Raw genomic sequence first — 23,421 nt, forward strand, 5'->3', positions numbered from 1 at the left:
TATAAATGATAAATAGCAGTGGACCAAGAACGCCGTACATCACAGATAGGACGCTGTCACTCGACTCACCTCTGATACCATGGAATTCTAATTTATTTAAGAGTACACGGTGGGTCACACAGTCGAAGGCTTTATTAGAGTGCCGTTGAATTATCACGCTTGAACCATCCTGCCTACAAAATGGATAAGCGCATCTGTAGTCGATTTATTTGCACGAAAACCAATCCGCGATTAACTTAGAAATATGTTCGCTTCAAAGAAAGTGAACAAACGGTTTTTTAAGGTGTTTTCGATAACTCTTCCAAAAATGGGGCTAACAGCAGTAGGTCTGAAGTTATTTGGAATATCTAGATCCCTTTTTTTATGAACGGAAATTGCTTTAGAAGTTTTCAAATCTGAAGGAAATTCGCCACTCAAAATACGGCATTTATTATAGCTGTAACAGTTCTTATAATGTACTTTATATTGTATTTTAGTATTTTTTGAATTTAAACCGAAGCAGTCACTGGAATGATATGGTATGGTATCATATGATATCCACCTACTTAAAGATACTAACACAAAAATCAACATAAGAGCCAAGCTGAATAAACAAATCACTGACAAGATTAAGAATCTCGAAGAAAGTGAAGATCCTTAAAAACAATAATAAACATAGTTGAGTCAGTGAAAGAAAAATTTCTGAAAGCAGGCAAGTCAAACAAGAAAAAACATGGATGACCAATGAAATTCTGGAAATGATGGAAGATAGAAGAAAAGTTAAACAGTTCCCAGGTAATACAGGTGCCAATAAGAAAGAAAATCAGAGAGGCCAAAGATAAGGAAGCAAAAGAAAAATGTCAAAAAATTGAATCCTTACAACGAAAGTACGATAGCCCCAATGTACATCGAAAGATCAAAGAAATGACTGGCGGATTCAAAATAAAACAACAAGGAAATCTAACAGACAGTGAAGGAAACATCATACTGAACAAACAAAATGCTGGAAAGAATACCTCGAGAAACTTTTTGAAGATCAAAGGAATAACCTTAACATAAATAGAAAAATCAGTAGAAGGACCTCCTAAATCGAGAAGTCCAATCAGTAATAAATCAGTTAAAAGATGGCAAAGCAACAGGCCCTGATAATGTACAATTCGAATTCTTAAAACTCTTAGATCCGGAAGCAGTAACTTTCATCACTAAACAGAGTGGCTCAAGTCCGAATTTATTGCACTTCCTAAGAAACCATGAGCCAAAAAAGTGCGAGGAATACCATACAATCAGCCTCATGAGTCATTTTCTAAAACTATTCCTCAAAATAATACACAAGAGAATCTACAATTTGTGTGAAAACCAAATATCACCCAAACAGTTTGGCTTCATAAAAGCGGTTGGAACAAGAGAACTCTTATTTTCAATACAGGTCCTGATACAAAGGTGCAGAGATGTAAATTGAATCGGGATTAACGCCAAAAACCTCAGACTAATTGAAAACCTCTACTGCAACCAGACGGCCAACCTAAGGATGGAAGGAAAACATACAGAAAATGTCAAAATTATGAGAGGTGTGCGGCATTCCCTATAAGAATGTTTCGTTGCTACGTCTTTTCCACCCTCTTTATGGTGTAGAATAATAGACCGTAAATGAAGATATGTGTAGCAAGTTAGAAGCCTTCGAAATGTGGTTATACAGGCGAATATTAAAAATCCCGTGGACTGATCGTGTTACTAATGAAGAAGTACTTCGACGAATGAGAAAAGATCGTGAAATAATCAACACCATCAAAATACGCAACCTACCATACTTCGGCCACATAAGAGAAGCGAGCCAAGATACACCTTGCTTCAATCCAATTTGCAGGAAAACATTTTTGGAAAAAGTTTAATAAGACAACACCACAACTTTTCCCTATTGCTGCTGACAAGATAAAAATTGCCGTGATGATCGCCAACATCCGTAACGGATAGGCACTTTAATAAGAAGAAGAAGAAGTCACTGGAACTTCAATTACTTAGTCTGATAATAATGTTGTAGATTTTGCCCTCAATAACTGGATTCAAAAAGAAAGATTTCTTGTATTTAGCATTGGCCAGTGATGGACGCCCACTGAAAAAAAACCTATTGTTCCTGGATAAACCCAATAATTTGGTCATAAATAATGAACCGTGCGTTCTCCACAATAGCGAAAAAGATATTTCCTGCTTTTAGAAATTCAATTTATGGGACTCGATATCGATCAAGACTTTAGTATATGGGTAGTTTCCATTCAACACGAATTTTACATAATAAAATTACTCAAAAAGTTTAAGGTGGACAGTGCCAAACTTTTGAATGTACCGGCAGGACATAATAATAATTTGAGTGCTAACAAGACAATACCAAATCGGTACTTACAGCATATATTACATCGTTGTTTATTATTAAACTAGAAATTGAAATGTTTTGCGTTATACTGACTCAGATTTTGTGAAATTTTTAGATACCCGAAAATCAACAAGTGAATGCGTATTTATGTTTGCAAATAATCCTGTTACGCGAAAAACCATAACAGAGGCTTTAAAACGAAGTATTGATATGAAGTTACATTTTGTTCGTGATGAATATGAAAAGGGCAATATTTCTGTGTTTTGTGTAAGTTACAATGATCAGTTGGCAGATTCGTTTGCAAGAGCTCTTTGAAAGAACATTTATAAAAGCCTTTATGTAAGATTTTGTTACTCTGTGTGAAATTACGACTAGATGTTGTTATGGTATAGTTATAATAAGTTAAACTATAATTCGTAGCGCGTCATATACGGGAAGTTTTACAGTTAATTGTACCCTAAACGTTGAATACGACGAATAATACGTTCAGCTATGAGAAAATAATTATTTTCTTCATTTTTCTGACCAAAACATCGCTACAATTAAAATTTTATTACCATGATACTGGAGCCAGCAGAAAGTCGAAATTTTGGACCTAGCTTAAGGAGGCGCCGAACAGACTTTCTTAATATCGCAATTAGCTCTGCATTATATATGGTAGATCAAAACTAATGATTTGCTATGAGGAACGAAAATGGTATAGCACTTTTTTTTAATATAACGGCCCGTATATTATCACATATTTTAAGAGAAAATTTTCTAATGATATATCATGTCCCTATAACTAAATCGTTTGGTTTCTGAAATAAAAGCAAATTTATCTTGAAACTGGAACTATTTTAAACATTTGATTTTTTCTACTCCCTGCTGTAGAATACTCAATTATACATCGATCTAGGGCGCGGACATTTCCGATTTTTACTCATACCTTTAGTAAACGTTCCGCTCGTGCAACAAATGCCGTTTACCACAGCTGTTGCATAATATACTATTCTATTTGAGAGTTCAATAAAGATTTAGTCGGTTCAAAATGGAAGGAAACCAGTATTGTAATGCTGTTTTAATATTTTTTTTTTATTATACAACCACATTATAGCCAGAACATACGTGAATGCTGATCCTGATCTACAATACATGAATCGAAAAAGATATATTTTTTTTTAATTTACGATAAACCATTGAATGCTGAAAAATACATACAAATACTAAGAACAGTAGTAAATGGTTATCACGAGACTCTTAGCCTTCAGGAACTTTGCACCTTGTGGTACCAGCTATATGGACACTGCACTGCAAAAGTGTCAAAAGAACTATTCCAATTATTTAATGACCATCGTTTGAAGACGTGGGATTGGCCAGCAAAATCGCCAGATCTCACGCCATTAGATTTTTACCTATGGAGCCTTTTGAAGTCACGCGTCTATTTGACACCGATGCAGAGCAAGGAAGAGTTACGTCATCGGATTCTACGATGCTCCGAACAAATAGATCATAACAAAAAAGTTGAAGCTTAATGCTCACTATATTTCTTTTGGGCGAATATACTTTCCAGATGCAAACCTTGAAATTGTGCTGTATATTTTAATTGAATTAATTAATTGAATTACCTATATGGATATTAGTAAAATACATATAGGGGTTATTGGTGACCGATGGTTGGAGCACCGAAAGCAAATTTTCATTTTGAAAATTTTTGCAATAAGATTTTCGAGTCCCCTCAAACATATTAAAATATTTTGGAAGGTTCATTCGTCAACGCTGCTCACAATAACGGATTTTTAAACTGTTTATTTTTAAAAATATAGTGTTAATCATAGGTAATTTTTGACAAAAAAATCGCCATAAATCCAAAAACATTCGGTATAGCCATAATCATACCATGCCATTAGCGTACCATAGTAACCCTAAATTGAATGATTGCGTATAAAAGAGAGTATATATAATGCACTAATGTACAGGATGTTCCGTTTTAAAACATACAATCTTCATTTCCCACATATTTATAAATCACCATGAATACTTCAAAATAACGTCAAATTTCTTCTTTCTCATCTATTAATTTTTTATTCAAAATTTTTCTCTAAAAAAAATAGCAAACGAGATATATTAATTTGATACACTATTTGGACACTCTGCATAAGTTGCGCTCATGAATGTTCCGCATTATTAAGGTCAATGAAACGTCCTATAATAGTTAGTTGCCCATTTCAGTTCCGTTCAATAAAATCAAAAAGGAAGCTGGAAGAAGGTGAAACAACCCTCAATTTATAAAATGGGATTTAATTAATAATTAATATTCAGTGAAAAGACCATCAAACAAAAAGTTAAAGTATATTGCATAATCCTTCCTCTTAGCTAGAAGAAAATGAAGCTACCATCAATTGAATTATTTGCAAAATGTAATTTCAATACCACATAACACACAAAAAGGAAGTGATAATGGAGAGTAGAGTAGAGTAGATTCGACATTTGGTAATTAATTAATGAAACTAACCAAACCAAGCAAAACAAACAAAATAAAAAAAAATAAATGAAAATACCAACAAACAATGAGCTGTGCATAACACTATACTTCTTCCTCTTAGTACGTTTTACAAACGGTTGGGCACGAGTGCTATGATCATTTGAGCAATGACAGAATACAAAGTTTTTCATTTTTATATAATGATCACGTGACCATGGATGAACCAAAATGTACGCTAGAAGAAGATGGAACAACTCTTCATAGAATCATTTTGTAAAATAAGATTTAAATATATTAAAGGAAGGTTTCGTCAGGGATTATATATCTAAATATTTTTTTGAAATTAACTAACCAAACCAATCAAAACACACAGAATATGAAAAAAATGAAAAGGCCAACAAGCAAAGAGCGAAAGTATGTAACAGAATACTTCTTGATATGTTCACACATAGTTGGATACGACTACTATGATCAATCGCCCAATATAGCTGTTTATCAAATGGGATTTAAATACCGTTAACTAGACATAAAACAAGCGCTAATATAAAGTATAGTGAAGAAAATTATATATTTACTCACTAATACCTATAAAATAAAAGAAAGTTTCATTGCGATTATATTAAATTGTACTATATTATTATATAATATTACATTTTTTTAAGTAGTTAACGAGTCATCTTTCAATTAGTATCTCTCTAAGACTCTTAGTCGTTAAATACTTATAGAACGCAGGTTCTTAGCTGTGGTAGCAGGATTCAGGATTTTGGATAGTGGCAGAATTCGCGCCCTATTTCATTCGCTAGGACATTCGTAAAAAGGCATTAATGGATTCTTGCCGTCCATTCCTGTAGCTTTGGTTTTTATATTATTAATAAAATGAATTATTTCAATTTGCTCAAAATCCTAGATGATTTTCCATAATATTAGGTATTATTCCCAAGTCTCACGATCTGGTACGAAATTTGGCATAGAATTAACAAATTAATCATTAATAATATCTAGATAAGTTAGTTGAGGTGGAATATCATGGATCTGAGAAGTTAACAGATTTAATTTTCTTAGAGTGGACCACATTTCTTTAGAGTTAATTTTAGTCTGTTAGGGTAGTACGTTTTCTTTTCCCGTCTAACTGCAGCGGTATCCATATTTTTAAATGGTCGGCCACTGTCCCATCCGATTGGTCGATTTATCCATTAATCTTGTCCCGGATGATATTTGCTTGGCCTCCGCAGACGCCAAACATGAATCACGAAGTGTAATCCTGTAATAATTAGATATGAGCCGAGATTACAAGCCGACACTAATATATTTAACCAAATTAGTCTGCCGTAATCGGGCTAATTTCGGATGACGTAGCGGATTCAATATGTTTAACGAGCGAGTGTAGAAAAGAGACTCGTACGGGAACGTCATACTTTGTCGTCTATTCTCTACATTCTCTAAGTTTATTAGTAATCGTATCTCGCGTCACGTCGCTCTTAATCGAGTTATCCTCGCCGGCAAACACACGAAAGGATCAAAAGAACGTGTGGGCATGACGGCTCAGACTCTCAGTTTCGCTTAATGTCCTTAGTCTGTGTCAGGACATTTTCGTTTTGTTTTTCTATCGGTAGTTCCCGTAGCGTTCTAAAACAAGTTGATTTCACGAAACTATTGACAGCATACAGGGAGAGTTTCTCGGTTGTATTTGTCCGCCTCCAAAGAAGCCTAAATTCACTTTCCTGATATTCGTGGAAGGAATTTTGAAAATTTATATATACTCGCATATAAAATTTATTTTAAAATGTCCTGGTACACCTTCTGTTTTCTCATAGTCCTTGTTTTATTGCTCAGAGCCTTCCTGACTCCTTCTGCCCAGGACTTCTTGGGTCTTCCTTTTTTCCGCATATATAATGGCGCCCATTTCATAGCCATATTGTTGTTTAGTACAGTTTAGTTTTTTTATTGACCACGTTTTACAAAGAGTAATTGTAACAAGTCAAAATTCCATAACAAAAATATCACAAAAGACAAACAATCAAGTTAAAATCACACCAACGCCAAAGTAGGCTATGAAAAAAGGTTATGTTAGTTTTTACTTTATGTTTAAATTCGACGATAGAGTAAAAACAGTGAAGTAGTAGGTAATCTTTAACTTTTTTTTTTAAAGATATGTCATCTAAAGAGACATTGACATTCAGAAAATTATTCAAGTCAAAATAAAGACTATTGTGATCACGATAGCCAATTCTAGCAATAGTTTTTATTGCTTGTTTTTGCGATATAAAAAACACACGAAGACGAAGAATTACCCCGCAGCACCGTTCCATACCTCAAATGAGAATGCAATAGAGTATGATATAAGGAAATTATTATAGTCATCTCAGAACGAGCAGACCATTACTAAGTTTCGCTGAACTACCATTCGTAATAGCTTTATTAGTTGAAATCGTTTAGTGTTAGGTCTTTTCAGGGTTCAATTTTCGAACCAATTGTTTGTTAGATATTCAAGAGTAGGCCTATTCATGCTTAATTCTTGATAGTTTTTCCCAAAGCGTATGTAGCTTTATGGCAGTATTTAAATGGAAGAATCAAAAGATTAAGATATTTAAAATATATATAAAACAAATAGTAATGGTCCCAAAACTGAGCCTTAAGACACTTCAATTCGTAGATTTTTAAGGGTGATATCTCTCCTTGGAAGTCAATACACTGTTTTTTATATGGTAAATACAACTCAGTGAGTTTTAAATTTATATGCCGAATTCCAAAACTTTTCATTTAGACAGTGAAAAGATCATGTGTCAAAAACTTTGTCCTTGTCCATTAGTTTGATGTGTTCATACGAAATCAGTCGTTTGATTTCAATTTTATCAGTCAGAGCTTCGTATATTCCCATTCTTTCTTGTACTTTCTCGTTTGTTTTTTTTTCAAATCGAGATATTCTTAACGACCTCCTAAATATGCCCATTTCTAGGTCCATATAATGCCGCTTTTCACCAGCGTATTGTAGATGATTTATTTTCTTCTTTTTCCAATATCTTTACTCCAAAATACTTCATTCAAATGTCCAATAATTTTTCTTGCCTGGCTTACTCATGTTCTAATTTCGTTGTTCTCAGTTCCATTTTGATAAAAGGTCACTGCTTAATGATTATATTGTTGACAATAGGTTATGATACTGTTATCTTCCATCTAGAGTGCCCGCGTAAATCATTGGACCCAACTTTAAATTTTTTGTACCCTTGTATATAGCACGGTGAAATATGGCTGGCACGTATATAATTAAAACAATATCTCAAAATGGCAGCAACCCACCATTTAAAGTATTTTTTCATGTTTTCCTAACCTAACTCCTTTTGCCATTAAAAAAAAAACTTAAAATAGCACCCTTCCGTCATTTTGACAATTTGACATTGACATTTTACTTATATACCTACATGCTAAATTTCACAATGTATATACAAGGGTACAGAAAATATAAGGGTTGTGCCAGCATTTAGGCGGGCATTGTATGTCCGTAGGTATTTGGTTTCATCTGCATCTGTGTTGGTTAGTTCTATTCCGACAGCCTTACATTTGCTTTTCCAAGAGCATAAAGCCTCTGCCACTTATATTTTAAACAACGCGGGTGAGTTGTGACTTCCAATTATAAAAATATATGTTATTCAGATAATTTCGACAAGGAAAATTACAAGATAAGGTATGAGTACAGCGCCCAGACGTATCTGCTTGTTGATTTCTACATTTATCTTTGCACATCACATCATGGTTTTAATTAATATTTACAATTTCGTTAAATACCCACTGAATTATACAACAGAAAGAAAAACCTAAACCTACCTCTGTCGTAGTGGTGCACAGTGGTTTGATTCTTCCTAAGTTCTGTAACTTCTAGATGCTTTTTTTCTTTTTTTTTCTCTTTACATTCTAGAACACAACCACGTTTTTAGTTTATTTGACAATCTATTGTCGCATTCTGAACGGAAAGTTTAGCCAAGACGTAACTGAAGGATCTTTCACATATACGAGGATCGGTAACTAGGAATTATGACCCCTTTAAATCTTAGATTTAAGTTATTCACGTCTATTCTAAAATTTATTTTTTCGGAGAGGTATTCTGGATAATTTGTCTTAATTATTTGGAAATAAAGACAACAGCGGTGGATCAAGCGCCGCGTCTTCATATTCGTCCAACCCGCTTCCTTCAGTTTGTAGCTGATAGATTTTCCGCGTCGGATGCCGTAAATAAACCTCAGCCACAATTTTTCAATCTTTTCAATAAGTTGTGACGAGTTAGCTGCCAAACAAGGCCCATATACGACATCACAGTGATTAAAAACTGAGAGAACAAGAGCATCGCATAAGGTTTTTTTAAGATTTCGAGTTAGAATATGTCTTGAGCTATACAACCCTTTTAAACGCCCAATAGCCCTTTGCGTACAAGTCGAGATATGCTTTTTAAAGCGAAGTTTTGTATCTAAATGTAATCCTAATTTTGTCGCGTCGTTTTGAAGTGCAAGAGTAATATTGTTTATTTTTATGATTACTTCAGATGCAAGACGCTTAACATCCACCAGCCGACCAAAAAACATTACAGAAGATTTTTTGCGTTTAAAAGCAAACCGTGAACTTAAATTTACGGATGCCTCCCCAAAAGCTAGGTATTTAAGAATAGTGAGCAGACTATTGTGACCAATGGTATCAAAAGCCTTAGAATAATCGAGTAGAACCAACACAGTCCACTTACCTTCATCAATCCCTCTAATGATGTCATCTGTCACATTAAGAAGCGGTGTAGCACTTTCCTACTTTCCAAAGAGAGGGAAAAACAGATGCAAAAATTCACAAAATGACAGATGTACTTTAATATAAAATGACCTTTATGACCAACCGCTCTACTTTTAATCTGAGTGTGAAAGTGTGCAATTTACGCCTCTGCAACTATAGAAAACTGAAATTAATCTTACGGATAAGGATGGTTCTCATAGTAGTCGATCATTGACGATGTTAAATTTGAAATTGGAATAGAGTTAATAAAAGACTTGTTTATTAAATTTGGATCTGACAGTGGGTCGAGAATCTTTTTTATTCTAGGTCTTATTCTAGGTCTAGGTCTAGACATATACTTTCCAATTCATCAACAAATATATTTGGACTTAAATTTGGGGGCCTATAGTCACATCCAATAGTTAAATTCTTTGATTTATTTAGTTTTATTTTTACCCAAAGACATTCAATCGCGTCATGGTACGAGTCTAAAGTTTCATGTTTTATTTTTTTTAATATATGTTTTTTTTTAATATAAAGACCTCGCGACCTAGCCTATCCCATCTGTAGAAATAATAACTTGGAATTTCAACTATATAAGTAAGTATATATGGTTTTAAATTGGTTTCAGAGATTCCAATTTCATCGTAATCCTTTTCCAGGATAAGGTCCCTAAATTTGTCAAAATGTAAAGGTTAAGAAGCTATATTGAGTTGGAAGACTCTCAAAATGTCAAGCATTGTGGTATTTATTATTATAGAGGGAAATAAAGTTTCTAAACAAGTAGCAACAAAAAAAAAACGAGCTACCATCCCCTTAAAATACAAAGTACTTAAACTGTATAAGAACCAATTTTCCGTAAAACAAATACATATTGGTATAGCAGTGCTAAATAAAAAAGTAAACTACTTTTTAAATTTCTTGCCAAGTACAATTCTGCTTCCACCATGTTTTAGGACTGTAAAAAAAAGTATCCGTTTTTTTTCTTCTTCTTATCGTCGACCTCGTAGCCTGTTCGATTTTTTGAATTTTCAAAGGCTTTCTCCTCCCCACGGTTGTCGTCGTCTTTAGAATCTTCGAATTGGTAATTTCTTAAAGTTCTTTTGCTGTATACTTGCTTTCGGCAACAACCAGTTTAAATCCTTTGATTTGTGCTAATTGATTCTCTCTACACTTTTTTTTACGATTTTAATTCTTGATGTATATTGGTGATTTATTTGTATATTTGTATATTCTGTCTGTGTGTTCTATTGTGTTCTTTCGGAAATCAAGGAACGCTATTGGTGTCGAGATATTTCTCGATTACTTGCTTTAGGCAGAATTCAGGATCTCCCTGCGCGAAAACCAGAGTGTTCTTCCTCTTAGCTAGATCTATATTCTGCTTCTAGATAGAAGCAGAGTATAACTTATCGAAGAGGAAGAACAGATGATCTCTGATGACATTTCTATAGAGTCTACCAAATGTGCTCGTCACACATATGCCTTTATATTATTGCGCAGTATTGTTTCTTGGCTTTTTTGTGGATAGAAGTTGTATAGGCTGTCTTTGTAGGGAACGGGATGGCAGTTGTACACCTGTTAAACAGTTCTGCAGATATATTACCTGGACCTGACGTTTTTCCGCTCTTCAGTGCTTTAATTGATTTGTCTATTTGGCCTTGCTTTACTACTATTTGCTCTCCCTCTATTACTACATTCGGTCCACAAGTTCTTGCCTCTATTAACAGCATTTTATAATGGTCTATCCAGTCTGGAATTGGTATAATTTCCATTAAAGGACTCACTTTCTCGGTTGTTCTAAGTTTGTTGATAAATTATATGCCTCTGTTACTTTTCGATCTCGTATACGGCTAGCAATTTCTTTACATTTCTTGTCCCGCAGTGTCATTTTTTCCGCTGATATAATTTTCCTTTATTCTCTTTTTTGTTCTATATACTGTTGCTGTTGTTGTTGTGGTCGTCTTGGGTCTTTGCTGCTAGCCTTTTCTTGTACTGCTTAGTACTCTTCTTTTTCTGCGGTTCAATCCTGAAGTTTTCTGGAAAAGTTTTTCCTCTTTTGTATATTTAACTTTCTAAAGTATATTTTCCATATTCTATTCCCTCAATTGTGTCTTCCGGGATGTTGTCTGGATCTACTATTTATACTTGTTCGTCAATGTAAGCAAAATGCCCCTTGAGATTACGGGTTGTTTGTCTACAGGCATATAAGTGTATTGTTGTGTGTGTTTGATGAATCCATTCGATGGTCTAAGTGCGTTTCCTATAAGACTATCTTCCCTTTTCGCAATTCTGCTATTAAAGACACAAGGAAGTAATATTTCCCTGTAATTTCCAATCTTTACGATTTTCTCTACTTTTTCAAAAAATAAATCCTTCTCAGCGTAAGGCAAATCATCCGACGAAATGTGTTTTTATAGTATCGTAATATTTTTCTGCACGCTAATCATATTCTCGTCCACTGTCTCCAATGTATATCAAGAAATTTATATCAACAGGTTTACATCCAGTTACAGAAAATAAATAAATCAGAGAAAAATAATGAAAATACTAACTAAATGAAAACTAACCAAAAAACAGTCAACAATCTCACGAAGTGTATCCGCATTAATATCAATTATGTCTGAAAGAATATTGAAGTTATCACATATAACCAAAATTGGCGACTGATTACAAAAATTCTCCTAGGTGTAGGGAGATTAAATCGAGAATTGAACTGAGGTGGCTTTTACTTGATGAAAATCCATTTATCAAAATAAATAAGAACTAAAAGTTCAGATTTTCACTTAATTATATATTATTACATGACAATTGTTTCGACAACACCGTGTCTTTATCAAATGTACATTTATAAAGTCACGGTGTTGTCGAAACAATTGTCATGTCATAATATATAATTTCGTGAAAATCTGAACTTTTAGTTCTTATTTATTTTGATTAAATGGACGTAAAATTTTACTTTGTTTAGAAGCCACTCAGATTTCACGGTATCATGAAAAAGCGCATACAGAAATTTTAAAGAATTTATGTCCCTCCTAAACTCCATGCCTCTGCATGGCCATAACCAGCATGCAGAGAAATTAGTTTTTTTAGGTGAAAACCGTGCGACGGACTTAAAAAAAATTAAGAGATCAAATATGTTGATAAATGAATGCACATGCCATTAGTTGCTTAAGGAAATCAGTGGCGTGCTACTGACTGTCCATGAACAAATAATATTTTGCTTTTTATAAAAATTCTGGATTTCTTCTGCGTCGGTTTTTGTTGTGATTTGGCGAAACGTCAGCAATTTCGACTAAGCAAAAACCGACGCAGGAGGACTCCAGAAGTTTTATAAAAAGTATTACAGTAGCCTGTGGAAGTTCCTGTGAAAAAAAAATGTTTTGGTTTATTAGGTCGCCACTGCACTAGCTAAATCGAGAACTTTTATTGTGAAAAATAAAATACCTAGTCTTCAGAAAAAAAAGTTATTTGAAAACTGTTTTTTTAACTTTTACTTTAATGAAATAACACAATATCCTAACAAGATAAATAATATATTTAATATAATATATAATAAATATAATCTCATTTAACAAAAAAACATTACCTACTATCAACAATTTTTACAAAATTGTCTATTAATAAATTAATAACCTTTTTGAACAAAAGTAGAACATAGAACCTAGATAACTCGTTGAAAGGGTACACGCTTGAGTTGCTTCAAACCTTCTAGAGTGTTAATCACACTTTTAAGATGCCCTCATTAAACAAGTTCAAACCACACGCAGGCGCGCCTTCATGCATGAACCACATTCTGTTCCTAATTAAATATGATACTTCTGGAAAATCTTATGCTGTAAAAATTATGGCCATTTAGCCCTTTTGCCATGAAAATGGATCCAATTAAGTTATTTTCAATTTTAATAGTACTGAGTTTATAATTTTCATCAATAGAATTTAAAACTACTTCTTCAATTTCTGGAGTTCTTAAAGTCCAATGGGTTCATTTTAAATGATTATTTGCCTTACCTGTTACAGTCAACCTTCTATGTACATTTGAAAATGTTCTCCCATCTGGTCTGACTCTATTAGGAAAGCGCTCGTGATATAATCGCCTAGCTTCCGGCGCACTGCTATTCATAAAATGCATATCTGCCAATTCCTCATTAGTAAACTAGACCATTATTTTTGAAAATCACAATGCTCGGAAATTTAAACACCAAATAAAATGAATTTGAAAACTTATGTCAAACAACTGCCTTGACAACAGAATAATAATTCTTACAGATACAGCCTACCGCAATGATAAGAAATAATTATAAAGATTTCAAAAATACACGTCAGAGTCTACGTACTTCGTGTTCGTGTTTCTATTTCTTGAAATATTTTAATAAAACAGATAGACAATTACTTAAACAAGAAATAATAATGGTAATAATTCCCTGCGTGGTGTCATATTAACGATATTGTAAGGACCATGCCGAGAACAGGTTTTTATTTTTTAAAGCGAAAACTGTGCATCGGATTAAAAGAATTGTTTTTAGAAATTATTGCCGATTGTAAGAATAATTTTTATTTCAAGAGAAATTAGTGGCATGTCTGCCAAAATATACATGTGAAATTTCGTACGCCCGCCACTGGTGTATTTCAAAAAGTGGTATAGTAAATAGTGCCTTTTGATACATAGCACATGTGTGCCAAATTTTATTAAAATATCTAAAATATCTGTATCTCAAAACTTAAGACGTTTAGGACATTTGTTGATATGAAGTTTTCTTTTTAAAATGAACCCAAAAATCGCCCCCTTCATTATTGATATTCAACTAAAAAACACCAATTATAAAAAAAGAATATTATCTCAATATATCCACAACTTGCAAACTAAGATAACCCTTTAGTTTCTTACAGGGCAACATAAAGTGGTAATGGAGTGTCATTTTAAGCGCATCTCCCCCATATCAATATTCTACTCAAAACGGGCCAAGTTATAATAAAAGCCAACGCGATATAATCCATTTTCAGCCTTCTACTTTCCCGCATCATTACGCACATAAAACTTCCGGGTTTTGGAAGTACACAACCCGTGCTCATCTGTTCCGGAGTTCGTAACAATATTAATAATATCCATCATTCGGGCAAATACATGCACAAAGCACGGCCCTATGTCACTTTCACTAAGATTCGTGAATACATTTTTTTCGGGGAAGCGACGATTCGTCAGGCCTACGAGGCCGTGACTTTGTGGGCTTCTGCTCCCGTCTCTTCTTTATTTAGTAATTGTATTATTTGGATTACGCAACAAGCAAAGGGCGTGGCTCGCGTCGCTGACAAATTGTGACGTCTCCGCCCCCCTTTCGTTCTCCTTATGATGCCCCCATTGTCCTAGAATTTATCTGCCACAATCTTGTACGGCCTAGTTAATATGTCCCTGTGGAGTGCGCGACACGTGCGCCATATGTAATTTTGCGTCGAGACTTCGGTGTTGATAATTTTATTTAAGTTACGTAAGGTGAATGGGGTTTGCTTTATCATAATAATAATGTAGGTAGGGTTCCACAGAACTACCAAAATTAATCCCGGTCTATCCGTGCTCCAGGAAAAAAGAAGAAGAATGACGATCTAAAGGAAGGTGCTAAATGTAACGCTCAAGTATATCAGCAAGATAAATAAAAAATTATACTTGAATAAGACTCTGCACAATGATAATATTATCTCAAACTGCCATCTCAAGCAGCTAATGAAATTTGATTAGAAATCGCATAAATCCTAAAACAATCCAAACCACTAAATGTAATATTCCAATGTGTGAACGCATTTCTCTAAAATCTCTAATATAAGGGTTGTTTTTTTTTTCGATGTATAGAACTTTATGTTGCAACAAAACAAAAACAAAAAGATAATCTTGTGGCATTACATTTTAAATATGATTTCTGGCATATGACCGCCACGGCTGGCGCGGATGTAGTCCAATCTGGAAGTCCAATTTTCGATGAGGTTTTCCAACATTTATGGCCGTATATCGGCAATAACACGGCGAATGTTGTCTCCAAATGGTCAAGCGTATATGGCTTATCCGCATAAACCAATGACTTTACATAGCCCCACAGAAAGTAGTCTAGCGGTGTTAAATCACAAGATCTTGGAGGCCAATTCACAGGTCCAAAATGTGAAATTAGGCGGTCACCAAACGTGTCTTTCAATAAATCGATTGTGGCACGAGCTGTGTGACATGTTGCGCCGTCTTGTTGAAACCACATCTCCTGGGCCTCATGGTTATTCAATTCAGGAATGAAAGAGTTAGTAATCATAGCTCTATACCGATCACCATTGACTGTAAAGTTCTGACCATCATCGTTTTTGAAGAAGTACGGACTAATGATTCCACTAGCCCATAAAGCGCACCAAACAGTCAGTTTTTCTGGATGTAACGGTGTTTCGACATACACTTGAGGATTAGCTTCGCTCCAAATGCGGCAGTTTTGTTTGTTGACGTAGCCATTCAGCCAGAAGTGCGCTTCATCGCTAAACAAAATTCGGGAACAACGGCAATCTCGTTTTAGACCCATTTGCAAGCGTTGTTCAGGCGTGAGTCTATTCATGATGAATTGCCAAACCAAACTGAGAATAAATCACATGACAGCTGTTAAATCGGTCGCCATCTTGAACAGTAATGTCACTTAAAGTTCTATACATCGAAAAAAAAAACCATTATAATCTTGACATTGTTAATTTACAAGCAAATAAAGAAAATGGAATGAATACAACTAAGTATCAATAAAAAATTCAAGATATTCTTACAGACAGAGTCTATTGTCAACTTAAAAAGATCCAACGCCATCTATAGAATGCAACCTTAAAATAATTAGTAAAGCTTCTTCTCTATCAGAATCCCTGAAACCCACCTCAACTCTAAAATTCCTTGTCTCTACGGACTGCAGGATTACCCCTGGGACATATTCAGCACCATTGGTTCTCCAACATATTCTCTAGCACAATATCCAGTTTCTATATTAAAATCCTTTACAAGAAAGGCAGACAGTTTCGTACTTCCTTTTATTTCGATAAATAAATAAAAATCTTTACATTAGATACACAAGATATTCTGGTTAGTGCGCCGTAGAATTCCTCTCTACTAAAGTGCCTATTCCAGAAACTGTCATAATTATTTCAGATATACCAAAATTCGAGAAACTGGAGTCAAACCTTCAAATCTTCAATGAAAAATGCTTTTTGGATCATATTTTTCTTGTAACGGTCAAAGTTATGAACGGATGTTGGGACTAGCTATGGGTTCTCGATTCTCACCAGTTCATGTCTCCTTCCATATAAAACCAAAATTATGGAAATTCTAAGTTGATGATAGTTTCATTATTTGACCTCATCGTCAAGAATCCCTCCCAGATTTCCTGGGCCATTTAAACTCTATGCAACCTAATATACATTTTACCATTGAATTAATAATAATCTTACATCCTTTTTACAAAACTTGTGGATTCCCCCTGCATTGGTTTTTGCTTAGTCATCCTGCTGGCTTCTTCAGTGCTTGACTGAAACTTTCTCTGGCAGGCATGAATTCGGACCAGAATTTAAAGTTTATGGTGCAGGGGTTCGGATTTCCAGTACCGGTCGGTAGCGTGGGTGGTGGAGCAGGCCCTGACCGACCCTCAGCCAGCAACTGCGGTGCGTCACTCGTGGGAAACTAGGCGAGTAGGTTTAATTCAACTATTGGAATACGGAACCCAGGAAGTGTCACCCCCAACATATTGACCATTGACGTCACGGAAGAAGGAAAAACATCCCTAGGCTCCAGAATAGAAAAGATTGCTAGACACAGGAGAAGCAACTATCTGAATCTTCCAAAAAACAAAAAGACCACTGATAGCTCTTTCAGTGAGAGAGATATCCCGAGTAGAAGGGAAGACCCAGTGGCATATGTAACAAGAGAAGCTATGGAGTCCAGTAAAGGCTGCTTCTGAACTGGAACGCCGAGTATCTGAAAACGCATATACGAGAATACTGAGATGATGGTTGAAAATCCGCTAACATCTCAACTTCCGGTGAAACTGGTTTTCGTAGACCAAGAGGACCCCAAAATGGGCAAAAATATACAAAAACTATTCCAGCTCTTTCTTGATTTGTCAAGAGCCTTTGACACACAATTTTTTGAGTTCTTGAAACAACAAATACACAGGACGGGTGTCAACGGTGGCAGGAATGACTAACCATCGTGAATTTAAAGTAAAGGTGGACAGTTGTCCATTTCATTTAATGTAGAGTTGGGTAGGCCTCAAGGTGGAATTCTTGGTCCTCTCGCCCTATTTTATACATAAATGACTTAACAAAGACACTTTTCAGATATTGCGATGACATTTCAGCTGTGATATCAAGTAAATCAACATAAGATTTAAATCTCAAGTTAAAATATATAATAATCACATTTATGAATTATTGTGAAAAAAATCGCCTAATCGCCAACCATGAAAAAGTCGAAGAATTTACTGGGCAATACCAACAAGCACTTCAGAACAATAATCTAAACTTTAACGGAATAACAATCTAAATTACCAAGAGTGAAAGTTCTTGGGAAGGTTTTCAAACCTGAGATTGTATGTCGGGCATCAAATTAACAATGTGTGTTTGAAATTCAAAAAAAAAATGCTTTGCAATTAAAACTCTATAAAATGAAGTTTCTTTTGAAGGTCTTATAAACTTATATTATGCATAACATAAAAACAAACAAGATTAAATTAATTAAAATGAATTAAAAAATAATAATTAAAAAATTGGTGTCTTCATACAAATTATAAAAGTTATTGTGTAGGTATTGTCAGGAATAAATAAGGTAGATATTTAAGAAAACCTTTTTTTTTTCCCTGCCGCAAAAAATTGAAAAAAATATATTTTTTTGCGATAATTACCATTTTTGAGAAGCTCATACCAAGCGGAATCAAATTGACCCATAAGATATGAAGTATTATATTCAAAAACACTAAACTAATTTTTTTCCGAAAAGACGTACTGTATTTTAAAAACTAAGCAAGTGATGAAAATTTTGTAAAAATTATCTTTCGTTTTACAAAATAGGACCATAGGTTTCCGAAAACGCAAGGCTCTTTTCTGACAAAAAACAAGTACCAAGACACAGTGTGCATTTTATTATTATGATCAATTAAGTGAAAACTAGGAAAGTAGTAATTTACTAGCTGATTAATAATTAACTTTGTCGTTACTATTAATTAAATTATATTGTTCTATTTTTTATTGCACACTGTTATACATACCTTTATCTTCCTTCGTTTACAAAAAAAAATATTATTAATAATTTGCTTGGGTGTTATTCGTTTCAAACAAAATAGGTTTTCTAATAATTTTTCATTTCCTTTGGAAAATGAACCGAATTTCCCAGCTACCGACCGCTGGGTGGCGCCTACCACGTGAGAATATCGAATTATTCTGCGGTTAAATATTAAAAGGAGCAGCACGGTTCATGTGTGCCTTCAATATTAATGAAGATTAAAGATTTTTAATCCCGCGTTTTTACGCTCAATCCAGACTCGTAACAACATGAAAATATTAAACTGCTGTTGAACCTAACCAACCTGTTGCCAATAACAAGAAAAAAATTATGCATAATCACTTTTGGGAAATTTTAACGTTTGCAAGTGGCTAAATCTAAAGCATCCTTCCATCCAACAAGTTTTGGTGCGTGGTAAGCAAATAATTGAAAATTGTTTACCAACTGTCGATTACTTTAGTCAAGATGCTGCTGAATCAAGAAATATACTATACAAACTATATCATGCTAGAAAAACTGTCAGAGCAAGTAATTTATAACATGCATTTTGTAGAGATCTAGAAGTGCTGTTAGCTCTTTAAAGGTATACTGTGCAAGCATAGATACGAGGTACGCGGGCATGGAAGGTGGAGTTCAGTTTATACATGGCGCCTCCCGCTTGTAACCTTTAGGGACTAGAATAAATTGCTTATCCCTTTAAATTATGACCTTCAAGAGACACTAACACGATATAGTAGCAGCGATGCTTCACCGCAGGGAAAAATTCATGGGTGAAGAGTGTTCGAACCAAAAAATCCGAAAATTTTGAAGACTCCCACAAAGCTTCCATAAACCAGGTGACAAAGGATGATCTATTTATTGGACAGGTACACATGGACAGGATTACAATGGATAAAAAGTTCATGGTTCCATTTTTTCTTGACAGTGGTGCAGATGTGAATTGCTTTCCATATGAAAATCTACCGAGTGAGTTATAAACATAAAATCATAAATTGAACACTGTTGGCAAGCTTAAAATAAATTTTTCATAACAAAGCGTTTCTATCAATCTATCAATGAAACTACTGTATATGTCATAAAGAGAGTAAGACAAGTTATTTTAAGTAGAAATTCCTTATTGAAGTTTAATGTTTTGAATTTTCTTCATGAAAATCTTAAAATTGTAAATCAGATACATAGTGCCCAGAGAGTACACAATATCCCCAGTACATCCGGTCAATGTACCATTTAAGTCGTATGTCCCGGGACATATGGAGGATTTTCAGCCATCCTTTCAGCCTTGTTTTTGTTATTGTTATTGTTATTTTATGTGCTGTGTTTATTGCTTTCAGTACTTTCATTTCAGTTATTTTTTCGTAGTATTATTACCGAAAAACTAATAATTCATGTAAGTAAAGCTTTAAGGTAATATATAAAATAAGATTTGATAAATTCTCAGCTGAACAAACCGTTGTTGTATAGTCTACCAACATCATGCCGTGTTTTTTATTATTTTGCTAGGTCAATGAGATAGCAAGATCAAGCGTCGGCAGCAGTTATGAGTTTGTAAAACAAGCTCCCACCCCGCTGATTTCAAATGAACTTGCAATGAAATTTAATTGGTTGGGTATAAAGAGAAAGGAGAAATTTTCAAAATTAAAATTGACCAAATTAATACTTGGTAAGTAGGTAATATGTTTTTTAAAAATAAATATGACGTAAATGTAATATAAATAAAGTTTAAGAAATATAATATAATAAAATATATATTATTGTAATTGCTTAGTTGATATTTTTTAAAAAAAGTGATTGCTGGACCGAGTTAATATAAAACTGACTTTTTTGTAACCTATTATACGTTTTAGATTACATATATTTTTTGATTCTAGACTTCTTTTCGTATCTTGTTGCTTAGTTTTTGAAAACCCAAATAAAATAAACTTTCTCTTCATGTTTTTAGAGTAGTTAAATTTAGGCTTACAAAACTAAACTAATTTTTTATTTAAGTAAGCAAGATTAGAGAAAATCCCCCAGAACAAAATTATATTTTTAGTTATATAGTATAGTTAAAAAAACAAAGTATCACCCTTCATAAAGTCATGGTTGTTGGGTTAATCCATGAAAACATTTTTCCTAGTTTTTAAGGATTGTTTTCATGTTAATAAAAGGTATCATCACGAGCAAAAAAAGGAGAAAATTTTTTAGGTTAACAAAAAATATTGCATGAAAATAGGGCTTTACTGTCAAACTGAAAAGTCATACTTTTTCTAGTTTTTTGTGTGCGATAGTACCTACTCTCATGAAAGGAATCTTACCAATGAAAGTTTAATGAGGTTTGTATTTAATGAGATTAACATCTAAGATCACTTTCATAAGAGGACTATCAACATCAAATCAAGCCTTTACTTAAAAGGCGGAGGTAGGGATTTTTTAAATCTGTTTTTTAAAAAATATGAGATGCTAGTCTCGTTCTTTTTATTTATATTTTATAAAGTACAGATATATAAAACCCGTCTTTCTCAAAACTAAAATATTTTCGGATGTAGATAAGAAGGCAAACACATCACAAACATCAAAAGAATGTGAGAATTCAATAGCTGCTTAGCTGAAAAGAGCTACTTTCTACTTGCGTACTTGCTTACTTGCTATTCCACTGATGACTTCACCAACCATACCCAATAGGTTAATTCCATCATACGCGAGTAGCAAATACTGGGATAGAATTTTTGTAGTCGTACTACCAATTGCACTACTGGACATTACCTTTCCAGTATTTCTCATAGGCTGTTTGACTACTGGACATTACCTTCTCAGTATTTCTCATAGGCTGCTCGTAGGCCCACTGGTATATCTATATAAGATCCTATATCCTTATAGTTGGACATACTAACGACGCCTCAACTATTATAACTAGATATCCTTAGTATGTCCTAACAACCATCCTACGGATCTGATATATCGTATATATCCTTGAGACGTCTTAAGGATGTCACTTAGCTGAAACAGTATATCGCTAGCTATGTCCCACCAGATATCCCGAGGACGTTTTACGGACGTCCTTGTGCTATTTGGCTGTATGCTATAATCATTCAGATACTTATGATACAAATATCATTTAGAAGTAGTCTCTAAAAAAGTTTGCAGGTATTTTCAATAAAATAGATGAATTTAAAGCAGAGATGTCAATCAGAATAAAATGTACAGAGTGTTCTCCGAACCGTTCCTTTGCCACAGTTAAAAATAGAAATTGAAAAACAAATAAAATTGGGTATAACAGAGCCAGTTGAAGAATCTACTACGTTGTTTGTTGTGACTATACTAAACTGAATGAGAGCGTCTTAAGGTCAAAAAATATAACGTACGCTTGCTCTATTAAATGGTTCTATTTTTTTTATAACCACAAGAGGATTTTACCAAATTAAACTAAGTAAAGAAAGTCAATTGTTCATAACGATTTTTCTTTAAAGTTTACCATTTGGCATTTATTGGGCGCCAGAGTATTTTTCAATTCGTTTTTCTAAAACTTTACGTCAATCGAGGGATGTGTCACTCGCAAGGACGATATTATGATTCATGCGAGCACATTTGAAAGACATGATTAGGTTTTAAATGAAGTCTTAACCAAACTCGATCAAATTAATTAAATCAAATTAAATAAAAGTATATCTCATATTGCTTCGAGGTCTCAAAATATCGTGTTAGGGCGATCCAGGAATTTCCTACACCAGAAAATAGGAAAGAACTGTTACGATTATTAGGCATGCTAAATATATTAATAATTAATCCTAAGTCCTGTAACCTATGACTAGCTCACTAAAAAATATTCCAAATATTTATGGACACATTTACAAGAGCAAGCATTTGATACTCTCAAAAAAGCGTTAGCAAATCCTCCAATTTTAGCGTTTTTGGATGAGAACAATCCGATAATAGGGCAGACGCAAGGTGTTCTATCCTAAGTGCGTGTTTAATGCAAGAAGTGCGGGTGAAATTGTGGTTTTTGCATCCCATTTATTGAGCTCAGCAGAGACTCGATACGAACAGATAGAAAAAGAATCACTTACCTGGGCAGCCGACTATTTTTGCAACTACATCTCGGGCATTCCTAACCTTACTTTTGAAACTGATCATCACCTTTGCTTACAAACTAAAAATTTGGACGATTTGATACCACGCTTGCGAATATTTCGAATGCGTCCTATACGATAGAAATATTCTATAATTTATACTCCTGGCAAAAATTTAATTATTCCGGATGCTTTATGTTCGTGGTCCTTTGAAACCGGAATTCTTGCAAATGAGGAACTTACGTTCAGTCTTTTATTTAATCAATGATTAGGAATTTACCAATTAAAGACTATTTTTTTAGTTTAATAAAAAGGAACAAGCGAATGATTTTGTTTTTTAAAAATTAAAAGTCCAATTTACCTTTAGTACGCAGTTGAGATTTCATATTCTAAAGATTTCCTTTTGAAAGGTCACACGCATAATTTTGTAGCTTTGAAAAACCATATAACTTTGTTCACACATCTAACGAGCAGTTCACACTGCTAAGCGGTTAATGAAATAAAATGTAAACGAAGACTTATTTTTGGCACTGCTCGCGTA

The sequence above is a fragment of the Cylas formicarius genome, unplaced genomic scaffold, assembly GCF_029955315.1.
Source record: "Cylas formicarius isolate icCylForm1 unplaced genomic scaffold, icCylForm1.1 PGA_scaffold_3__17_contigs__length_32017465, whole genome shotgun sequence".
Lineage (NCBI taxonomy): Eukaryota > Metazoa > Arthropoda > Insecta > Coleoptera > Brentidae > Cylas > Cylas formicarius.